The sequence below is a fragment of the Chlamydotis macqueenii genome, chromosome 5 (assembly GCF_036417535.1).
Source record: "Chlamydotis macqueenii isolate bChlMac1 chromosome 5, bChlMac1.mat, whole genome shotgun sequence".
Taxonomy (NCBI): domain Eukaryota; kingdom Metazoa; phylum Chordata; class Aves; order Otidiformes; family Otididae; genus Chlamydotis; species Chlamydotis macqueenii.
Genome location: NC_141560.1, coordinates 873,549 through 885,245, shown reverse-complemented (window position 1 = coordinate 885,245; position 11,697 = coordinate 873,549). Strand labels below are relative to the sequence as shown.

The following is an 11,697-nucleotide window of genomic DNA, read 5'->3' as shown; positions in this document are numbered from 1 at the left end:
TCCGTATAAATGGCCCGTCAGGTTAGATCTGTGATCAGCTCAAATACGGATGAGGTGGTTTTCCGCTCGCGCTCTCAGGTAGGTAAGTGCTGAGCTCAAGCAGATCGCTTTGGCGTGCCGCTTGGAACCGCGCGCTCTTTCCTCACTTTCTCTGCAGTAATCTCTTATAAGTTTCCTGCTTTGAAGAGAAGAGCAGCTACTTTGGCCATCCATCAAAGCAGAGCGCGGTGACAGGGAGTTTTACCGTAGCACGGGCTGGTTCCTGGGCAGAACAGACAGCGGCACTCCGCAACGACGGAGTTGTCATCACAGATCAAAAACCTTGGGAAAACGAAGTGATCCTTTCTCCTGCTGTCAGCGCCAGAATTAAGAAGACAGTAAGAGAGACGTGGCAGTATAAATAGCAGACAAATACAGTGGCTTAATTTTTGGGATATTAAAAGCCTTAAAATTCAGGATATTGGTCCCCTACACCTCAGCAAAACGAGAGCTTTCTCTGCAGGACACACATACAAAGGCAGAATACTTTTTTTTCTTAAGAGTTCTGACTAATGTCAGACTAACTTGTGGAATAAATTATTTTAGACCATTGACGAATATTCTAAGTAATTTTTTCTATTCAGAAAAAAAAAGTGTCTAAAAGGCAGAAAATGACAATCCTTCAAACTCCTGGTTTTCCACCAACATGTGTAACTCGTGTTCCCTCTGGACATCAGCCCCGTTGGAGATGGGTGCTTCTGTTGGCACGGGGAAATCTGTGCCTATTGCATGCGCGTTAATCCATGGCTCCGGATTAACAGGACTGGAACCGACGGCTGCCCCCTGCCACCCCGATACCGCTTCTCAGCAAACCTTCCCGAGCCCTGGTGCGCTCTACGGATAGCAGGAGACAATGGCTTTCCCCGGTTTCGTAATGAAAACACATTGCAGCAGTAAAACAAGCAGAGCAGACAGTTCGTGTCCCCTCGGGCAGACGTGGGCGATGCTGGTGCCCTGCTCCCGTTCCCTCTCCTGCCTGGGTTGCACCCGGCGCTTGTGCAGCCGAAGGACGGGGTTTCTGGTGGGTCCAGCCACGCGCTGCTGTCAGAGGAGCACAGCAGGTCAGAAGTGTCCTGCCCAGAGGGTTTATCGTCAGAAACCTGCCACTTCATCAGCAGGGATGTGTTCAGCAGGAATCTGTCAGTGCCAAGGCGTTTCAGCGGGAGCAGGCGGGATGGAGGCAGGGCTCGGGGAGGGAGGAAGCGTACGTTCACTGTGAGTCTGTTTTGTCACGAGCCACCTGCTTGTGTATGTACAACTCAGTTCAACCTCCATCCTAAAATAATTTGACCACTTGTCCCCCACGTCCCTGGTTATGTGCATGTCTCAAAAGCTCACTGTAGTTATATTGTATACTTGTACACTTATATTTATACAGCCTTTTCTATTCATGCCCACTGATGCTAACCCTGCTTTTCAACCCAAATGCAACTATTCTCTCCCTGATGATATCAGGATATATTATACAGAGCCATGGCACTCGCTGCCCGCCTCTCTTACTAGCAGGTCTCTGTTCCCTGACCACCCCAGTGACTGGTTTCTGGCCCTGCTCCATCGCTAATTCTTCTTTCCGCGTGCATCCGGTGTTAGGTCTGTTTACGCACACAATGAACTACATAACCTGTCTGTGAGTTCAAATGTAAAAGTGACACCTTGTCTGGAGGAGATTTGGGCCTTTTGGAGGACAGGATTAGACTTAAAAATGAGTTTGACAAATAGGATAAATGTTTGGGGTGAAAGTAAGGTAAAATTCAAGATAATGTGATGCCGCATTTTGGCTGGAGCAATCAACTTCCCACACTGAGGACGGGAGTCAGAAGTAAAGTAGTGGCTATATGGAACACTACGTATATCTCACCTGTTGGGATTTCAGGTATCTTGGAGCACACGTGAAGTCCCGGTGAGGATCAGATTCCCTTGTGCCTGTTGATGAACCAGGCTGTGAGATGGTTTTCTGACAGTGACAGAGTCAAAAGAGTGAGAACGTGGTGAGAGTGAAGATGATGCTCCAGGGATCACACGTGGTCTGGAAGAGGGGCACTTTTGCAAGCTGACTTCTTGGTAAGAAAGCCTCTTCAAGATTTTGCACCATGATTTCTCTAATTATAGGAAAATTCTGAACAACTTTGTCAAAATACCCAAGTAGCTAGTATAGCTGTAAGGAAAAATATTTTGGTTTCTTATACACCAAGAGTTGAGGGCAAGAGGAGGAAATTTGTCATTTCGTGGGAAACAAACCATTTTGTGAAGATGGGCTAGAACCCAACCCGAAGGGGGATCCAGCAAAGCACAACTTACCTGATAATCCATCAAAAGACCTCAATGAACATCACAAACTTACATTTTCTTCCCTCTTTCAGGTGTTTCTGTGATTCACAGGTAGCTTTCACGGTTTATTCCAGAAAGCCTGTGTTACCAGCTTTGTCTAAGCACGCTTTTCCCAGCAGAAACAGCCAGCAGCTCCACTTGTCTGGTTCCCGACTGTATCTGTGGCAGGTGAACTGGGCAGCGGTGGATAAGCTTTTCTCAGATACTTGTACTGGAGACGTAAATGATTTGGGCAACAAATCTTCAAAGCAACATAGCTTTGAATGTTTTTTAACTCCCTAATAAATAGAGCATTCCAGACTGAGATGTTATTCAAAATTTACTTGCAGTGTGTGATTATACTGGAACTCTTGCAGTCTTCCCCGAAGTACCTGACTAGGATGTTCATGGTGTGTAACCTGCTTTTTCTCCAAGTGAATGAAATTCACATTAGGTTGTATAATCTACTTTTTACTTAAAGAAATTGAATAACAGAAGCTGGGGTTTTTTGTTTTGTTTTGGTTTGGATTTTGTTGGTTTTTTTTTTTTTTCCCAGGCCTCTGCATTCTTTGTTGTGACTCACAGGAGAACAAAGGAAGGGAGGCAAATCCTAAGCAAGAAGAATGCTTGGAGCCCCTGGACTTGGGATAATGTTTGCTCTTGGAACACCCTGTCTGCAGGTACAGTTAAAAGGGAGAAATCCAGCTTGCCCAGAGACCAATTTTACATGAAACTGAACTTTGATCTACAATTTTCATTGTCTGTTCATGAGGAAAAAAAGGAAATATTGCCCAGGGGACCCAGGGAGTAAGGAGGGAAAATCAATATCAACAGCCTAAGCCAGAACTGTATTTAAGACAGACCTGCAGCACGCTCTCACTGCTCTCAGCTTTAAGCTGTGCAAAAGGGACATTATTGGATGCAAAAGGGGACTGAGAGAACTGGTGATAAGCAGTGTTAAACTGCTGATAATCCAAAAACCTGCATTGTAGATTGACCAGCGTGTACCATCAGCAAGGAAAAGGAGTTAATTTTTAGAATGTAAAAATGAAAATTTTCATGGGAAGAGGGAAAAAAAAAACCTATGTCAAAATGATGTAAATATGAATTTTGTTCTCAGTATTATGAAACACACTTGACATAATCAAAGATCCCATTTTGGGGAATTAATTGGGACTGCAGCAAGGCCAGGACAGGGTTTGATACTGAGGTCAAGAGATGAAGACTTGCGTTTCACCCTAGGACACATGAAAACCTGATCCATGTTTCCCAGTCAGGAGTCTGTAGGGATGTTCTGATGAAAGTTGTCCTCCCTACAACTCCACCCGTGGCCAGAAAACAAAGCCAGTCCCTGATCTCCACCTGCACATCAGAGAGGTGACCCACAGGACTGGTGCTGTCCATGTGAAGTGCGGGCACAAGGCATCGCACCATCCGTGGGTGGATAAAGTGAGCTGGCAGAAACCAGGTAGGTCCGAGTCCGAGATGCTGAGCAAAGGGGCAAACCCAGAACAGGTACTGGGAAAGGGCACGGGGAGAGCAAAGCAACAAGGAGAAAACCTGCAGTCTCAGCCTGCGTGGACGGGCTGGGACCCAGCACTGCAGGCTCACCTTACGTTCACCCCGCACCTGCAGAGTGAGGCAAGGGTCCGGCTGCTTTACCAGAGGCGATCGTGCAGGGCTAACAAGATGTCTTTGGTCAGACAAGCGCTTTTCTAGGTGAAGCAGCTGTGGTTGGTTCTAGGTGTTGAGGTTTCAGTTGCTCTTTTGACGTGATTGTGACCTGTTAGTTCAGCTGGCAAGAGACAGAGCTGTAGGACAAGAATGATGCAGGGCTGAGGAAAGTGATGAAGGGCTGTCTGTAGAAATGCGTGAGGCTTTGGGGATGTCGCTAGCATGAAAACTGGAATGAGAGGAGGATCAGCACATCCCGAAGGAAGAAGTTGGTCGAACGAACCATGCTGGATGGGAGGAGGAAGGACTGGAGCCCATCTTTTGAGTTTGGTGGAGAGTTTGCTAATAGATCTAGAATATCTTTCTGTTTGAAACGCCTTTCATAACAACATCTGAGATGTATTACTATCTGCCATTGTGACACATCAGCAGAGCATTGGAAATGGTCAGAGAGGAATCAGATGCCATGTCTGGCTGGGCTGTACAAGAAGGGAGAGCTCTTTCTTGAATATTATTATATTTTTTTCCCCTCCACACCCCTGCCAGTCGAGGTGGCTTGACTGCGAGTAGAGAGCTCCTAAAGCAAAGGCAGATTGGCACCACTATTTGAATAACTTTTCCCCTGAAACGAACTGTCCTTTGTTCTTCCCTCTCCTCACTTAAAGAAAAAAAGAAATACAAACCTAAACCAGACAATTCTGGCAACATAGGAACATTGAAATTGTTTTATTTCTGTATTTTGTGTCCATGTCGCTCCTTGCTGATCTGCTTTTTGCTCTGCCTCCCAGCACAGAGATATTTGGGAAGATGTATGCGCTATAATTCCCATTCTCCTGTTTGCTCTTGTTTCTGTTTTTCTCTCCTTTTGTCATTCCCTTGCTAGGTAGTGCCTATTTTCCCTTAGCTTAGTGCATTCTCTTATCCAAAGCAATAGCTATCAACACTTGTGGTGGTTGCTAGTGTTCACAGGGTGGTGGTGATGTACGTGCTAATTCAGCTGTAGGCAGCTGGGGAAATACTGGCTTCGCTGTAGGTTTTCTAAGGATTTCAAAAGCAAAGAGAGGAATAAGTCACTTTACAATTTGTCAGGATTTGTGGCTGTATTTCAGGTTTCTTAAATGAGACAGTAAGTGGCTCGCTCTTGTGATAAAATACCCTACAAGCCATAAAGGCAGAGGCTGCCTGCCTGCTGCTGATCCGGGCACCTGGAGACCTGGCTTTGGGCCCTTTTCCGTGGGTGTTTGGCCCATTTCTGAGGGGAACCCCCATGCCAAGGAGATGTTGGGGCAGAGCTGGTGATGGTGACAGCCACCCTGGGGACAGTGAGGGGGAGCGCAGGGGTGGCAGGGAGTCAGGAGCCGGCCGCTTTCGTCGGGAGGGTCGTGATGCTGCTGCTGGGGAGGAGGCAAGAAATGGTCCTGGAACCTTCCCGGGGCGGAAAACACTCCTCGGATCTCTCAGGAGCAAAGTTGTGCCTCCAGTTCTGCATCTGACCTGCGAGTCGAGTTATTACTTGGGTTTATTTTTTATATTAAAAAAACAGAAACAACAAGCAGTTGTCACTGTACAAAAAACCCTGCACAACTTTGATCTCCTCTCCTTTGTTTCTATCTGCAGTTGCTGTGCTTCTGTCGTGCAGCATCGCTGCTGCGCCGTGCCCAGTTCCCCTGCTCAGGAACACTTGGGGAGGTAGTCTGGCAGAAAAACCACTCTTGGCAAAGTCAGAGTAAGTATCATTGCTTTTTATATATATTTAAAAAACCCAAACCAACAAAACCCCAACAAACTACTTAAGAGATTAATTATTCCTGTGATACACTTGTGATATCCGTGAGAGCTAAGGACACTTGGCCATTTGGATAGAAGAGCATTTGAAACCTAAAAGTACGGGCTCCGTAAAGGTAAGTTTTACATCTCTAACAAAAAAATGGTTATACGCTTTATGCAGGCTCTTGATGAGCCAGAATCCAGTCAAGATAAAATTTTCCATTTTAAAATTAGTTTACGGCAATAATTGTGTGTTGTCAAAGTTAATGGCATTCTCACCCACACATCACCGTACCAATGGCCAGCTTCAGACGCGCACAGCTAACGGCTGGGGAAGCAAAACAACAATTAAAAAAAGCTGTAATGAAAAACGTGACCCTACCACTGAGAAGACACCAAGCTGTAACATGCTCGGTATTGCTATCAGTAAAATTATACTTCCAGAAGTGTTTTTACAATGTCTGCGCATAGAAAACTCAAGTTTTCTTGTGGTGGGGGTGAAGGGAAGACCTTCTCTTTCGCAGTGAACTCTCCAAATCTCCCGGATACAAAAGGCATTTTAATTGTTTTGCACGAAGTGGAGCAGCCCAGGCCCCAGGGTTTTCTCCCAGGCTTTGAGGGCTGACGCGAGGGCAGTGGCTCCAGCCAGCGTTACGCTCAGGGACTGAGTGAAGGGATGAACCCATCACATTTTCGTAATTTTACACAGACAGGGAGGAGAGAGTTTGTCGCCTGTCAGATTTCTTAAATATACTTTATTTTTCAGAAAGGCTGATGCTCATATGCAAACATAGGTGACCAGAGGGAATATCTGCCCAGCCCAGGTTCCCAGTGTGGTCCGATACCCAATGCCCACAGAAGTGTGGCAGCCAGGGAAGCACAGGACGCTTTTTTCTCCAGACGATCACCTCAAAGTCTGCAGCACTGCAACCGAGGGATTCCACAGCCATCAGCTCGTTTTTCTTCGTTAGTGCGTCCTTCCAAAAAGCCACCGTGCCTGCCAGCGAGGCACCCTGCGAAGCGGCCACACAGCACGTGAACTTCAGCGTGGCCCATCCCAGTCGGAGCGGTGTCGGCCTCTGCTGCCTGGGAAAAACAAAGGACCGCTCCGTCTTCACCTTGCCAGCCCTTGGCAGTTGTGCTGAGCTATATCCCCTTCCCCTCTGTTCTTTTCGCCGTGCTGGAGAAGCATAGCTTATTTGGGGAATATTAAAAAAAAAAAAGCCCCTGAAAGCAGAGTGCACGACAATATTTCAAGCTGACGGCTCGTGCATTACGGGAGCCTTTAATCTTCCTTGGGATAAAGTAAAACCCAAATTAGCAGCTGGCTGGGGAGCGCCGCGATGCTGAGCTCAAACCGGCACGGGTTGGTTCTGGGACCAGAGCCAACGGATTACTTGCAGGGCAGAATAAAGACCTCAAATGTTTAGATCTACCTTGCGCCCCGAATCTCTGCATAGTTTTATAGGCCTGGCTTGCAAATACTTAAAGTTAGAGTTAATATTAGTGAGAAAATATTATGTGTTTTCTCGCTGAAAACCTAGTGATGTAACTGAAGAGTACTGCTTAAAATGATGCTATTATCAAACTGATAGTATCATCGCTCCAATCCTTGAAAATACTTCCTAGGCTGTGCTTATTGCAAAGTAGCTGCTCCCAGTTCCGGAGCTGTAAATATTAAACAGCTGCAGCCTGTGTGCTACGCATCCCTGTGGTGTCGGTGCCATTGCAGCCGGTGCTTCGTACTGTGCTCTACCTCCTATAACATAACGAAATTATGTAGAAACAACACTTTTAATTTAACAATATTTCCTCAAACGAGTGATTTTTATATATCGGAATTTCAGTCATGTTTACCCGCTGAGTTTTATAACTTTTTGCTTATAAATCAACAGAACTCTTTAGTTTTCATCCTCCCAAATCGTTCGCGTTTCAGAACTGCTGCCAGCCAACGCCAAAGCCGACGCATTCGTGTACAGTGCCGCTCTGCTGCAACGCTGCGTTCCTTTATTACTCGTAAGTGAAGCGTTCACATCAAACACATCCGCAGCAATGCTTCGTGTGTGTTAGCTGATTCCCTGTATTTCTGATTTGGAAGTAAAATAGGGGCAGGTTCCTGTAAAGGAGTGACTGCTTCAGCTCTTCCTGATTTTGCCGGTACTGTTGTTTTTGTTGTTTGATTAAAAAAAAAAAAATAGTTTTTGCATATTTTCAAAATTTATGACCAGCTTACCTCTGCAGCTGTACCTGGTCCATCGGGAGCTGAATGGATTGGTTATGGCAACGATCTGCCACCTCTGTTCTCTGTGACCTCCTCGGTTTCAGTGACTGAAATGCGAACTGTATCTGTGTGATGATTGTATCTTCTGTCTTCCTCAATTTTAGGCTCTCCACCTCTCCTCAGGAGGTGAGCTGCAAACACTGAAGTCACAATCTGAGATCCTGGGGTCCTGAGCAGCAGCAGTCCTTGCTCTGCTTGTGTGGCTGGTGAGTGGAGTGGTGAGTGGTAATGTCTTTGGTTGGTTGGTTGGTTTTGGTTTTTTCTTTTTTTTTTTTTGGGAGGCGAAGGGAACTTGAGAAGCATAACCAGTGTGCAGTACAGTAGGCTTTTCTGCTGAGTAGTGATTCTTCATCTACAGTTCTTCAAAGGCTTAAATCCTCAATAGTAGGCCAGGACAAGTACAGCTCAATTTTCAGCAGTTGCCATATAACGTATCTTCCCCAAAAGCGCATGTCACCAGGAAAAGACATTCAGAAGGATTGTGCTCCGTTTACAGCCTTGTTCTGGGTAGGAAGGCTCCAAGCAGCTGCTAGCAGTGTGCAGGTTCAGCCCATCTCCCGACGGTGATGATGAGTGCTCCGAGCTTCCTCGCTGCCGCTGGAGCCGTTAATCACGGCTGGTTCTGGGAGCTCCGGGCCACGCCACACCACAGGTCTTCATAAACACGGGTGGCACTGGGAACGCTGTGTGACGCGCGGCATCACTCATGATAATTGCTCAGAAGAGCTGTAGCTTGTGCTCAGAAGCCACTGAAAGTCCATCGTGTAAAAATGTGTCTGAGCAGTAACATGACCTGCAACATGAACTTCACCAAGCCATGAGGTCACCTTTGCACTCGCTGTCACAAGTGTGACCTGGCGCTCGACTCTGATGGACAGAGCAGCGCCTGGGGACCAGGCCACACTCTCATTGGGCACCGGGCGATGCCGTGGGCTCTGCGGGCAGCGACGGGCAGGTTTAGATGGACATAATGAGCTGTGAGGAGCAAAAGGAGCCCTCAGACCCCCTTACAGGGGGAGTTACAGGGGGGGACTGGTGAGAGGACCTCATTTAACTCGGTACAAATATACATTAATCAAACTGTCTTCAATGTTTTTATTGGCCTTCGCTCTAATGTGCGCTTCTGCCTTTTCCCCATTAATGAGACTGAGAGAGCACAGTGACTAATTAGTGACTGAGCTGAAATGAATGAGCCAGGTGGGAATGTGCTCGTTCCTGGAGCCTTCTTGGCTAATGGTGTCACGGTGGAGCGAGACCAGCGCGTCCACTCAGCGCAGAGCCGGCACTTTGTTTATGTGGGTGTTAGCAGTCGTGTTAATCACCGGGTCCCTTTTGCCTTGTGAATCGCTTAGGAAATCAAACATTAATTTACTAACGGGCTTCAGCGGGGGCCTTCCCACCCTGCTTGCATCCCAGACACAGACCTTGGTTGGAACATAAATGTGAGAGGTGCGCGGCTCCGGAGGGGAGTGAATGCTGCGCAAAATTTCTTGTGAATTGTGCTGTTCACAAACTGGTGTCAGGCTCCTTTGGTTTTGTGCTTGTAAATCTTGGGCATCAATCCTTTACCTTTCTCTTAAGCATGTTAGTTAAATTAGAAATACAAATTATTTCTTACTGACAGTCCCTTTATATCTTTTGCATATTAACTGTTGTGCTCTAAGCAGCCAAACCAAGACAGGTACCTCAGACCTTCCCGTCCCACGTCAGCAGGAGGAGCAGCTCTCCACGCCCCTGTCCCCAGCACGCTGCTGTGGCGCCTGGAAGCTTTCAGCAGTTCTGCTAAAGTGCCTGCAATTGCATGCATGTGTCTTTATTTGATGGTCCATCAGGAAGGAGAACACAGATAAGGTTTGCAGGGCCCCTGGTTACCAATTAGGATCTGAATTTCACGTTTTGCAGAACAGCCTGAAAAGTGGTGAGGTTTTTTTCCCCCTATGTATCTGGATGAAATATTATTCACTTTTTCCCTTGCTCCCCTGTGAGTTCTTCCCAGCACGTGCCTTTCCTCACAGCTTGCGCTCGGCCCCTGCCCCACCCGATGCGCTGCGCAGGGCCCTGCAGCAGCACCCGCGGATGGAGGAGGCGCGTGTATGGCCGGGGCGGCGTGGCGGGGACCGGTTCAGCTCCTGGGCGCATGCGACAGACCGGGTGACCCAACGCACCATCAGCTGCTGAGCGTGAACTGGTAATCCTTAACGGTTTGTCAGTGGCACGTGCGGGCTTTCCTGCCCTAGGAGCTGAGACGGGGCACGGAGCCAGGCATCTCAGTACGATGGCGGTGCCATACGGATGGGCTGCTCAAGGCATCTTCAGCTTCAGTCACGAACCCTGGCCAAGCACTGATCCTTTGTAGGCAGCCTGCAGCCCTGGCAACTGCAGTCATCAAGTGGAGCACGAAATCCAGTCCTTTCCTCTAAAAAAAACAACCAAACAAACAAAAAAAAAGAAATTGGAAATATCACTACAATGGCTTAGTAATTTTTTCTGCCACTTCACTCCTTGGTGTTTTTATTCTTCACCATTTAGGCCTTTAGTGGCTGTTAAGGCAAAGAATCAGGACACGGAGCCTTTCAGAGCCTGAGGAATGATTTCCATGTCCTTCCATGGCGTTCAACCTACTCGAGCGGTTTATGGGGTAGGCGTAGTGCCTTGAGATCTCACAAACGCTGCTCTTTGGGAAGGCTTGGCGGGGAAGCTGGAGGCAGGCTGTGGGTGTGACAAACACGTGAAATGAGAGGCTTTCGCTTGTCTCGTATGTAACGCGGGACTGAGGAAAGAAACAGTGACTCCAAATCGCAAAACTCCCTCACCATGTCAAATCCTGGGGGCATGCAATACCAACAAAGAAACCACAGAGTCAGACCTGATAAACAAATCAAGTGAAAACACTGAATTTTTTTTTTTTTATCACTGTTTTTCTCCATTCAGATTTTACATGTTTTTGCTCCTTGAAAAAACAATTGGTCATACAGGTAAAGAATATATTTACTGTCCCCCTTCTCTGCATTTCAAGGTCTGGCTGCTGCATTGGGTGTGTACCCACTTCAGCTCGGTGAACGATGTAAATGATGGCGAGGAAAGGGATGCCAAATATCTCTATGTCATGAAGTTCAGCGTTAAACATATTTGAGTAAAGTACCTTTATGAAGGTTAGTGGCTTTTATGTGTATTTTAAATTTTTTCACTTCAGGAGAAATGACTGACCCTGGGGTGGATCTGCTCCACGTAGAAATGGGACCACCACAAAAGGTGGGGACAGGTGTCCCGTTCCCTGAGTGCAGGGGACGCTTTGCCGGGCTGGAGGGGCTCGGCTGGACTGGGTGAGCCTGACCTGTGTGACTCTTGCAGAACCGCAATGGTAGCCCAGGAATTGCTATCTTACTGTAACACCCAGTTTTGAGTTTGACAGTAAATACATTTTGGATTAGTGCTAGAGCGGGGCCTTTTGGCTCTTGCTGCCGTTCCACATAAACCCCGCCTCCGCACACCCTAAGTGAATCCATCATTTCATGGATGAAGATAAAAGGCCGTGCTACGCAATACACAGCCAATCAATACTAATAGCAGAGCAAAACAGACAGTTCTCGTTTCCCTCTTCTGTTGGGCTGTTGTCAATACCAACGCAC

General features: G+C 47.2%; 1 long non-coding RNA gene across 1 annotated transcript; it reads left to right on the top strand.

Annotated features, from left to right (window-relative positions):
* Positions 1–5,650: 5,650 nt before the first annotated feature.
* On the top strand, positions 5,651–11,205 carry LOC147600415 (uncharacterized). Its single transcript, XR_015258622.1, has 4 exons — positions 5,651–5,746; positions 7,724–7,803; positions 8,173–8,274; positions 11,085–11,205. It is a non-coding gene; the product is annotated as an uncharacterized LOC147600415 (long non-coding RNA).
* Positions 11,206–11,697: the final 492 nt, after the last annotated feature.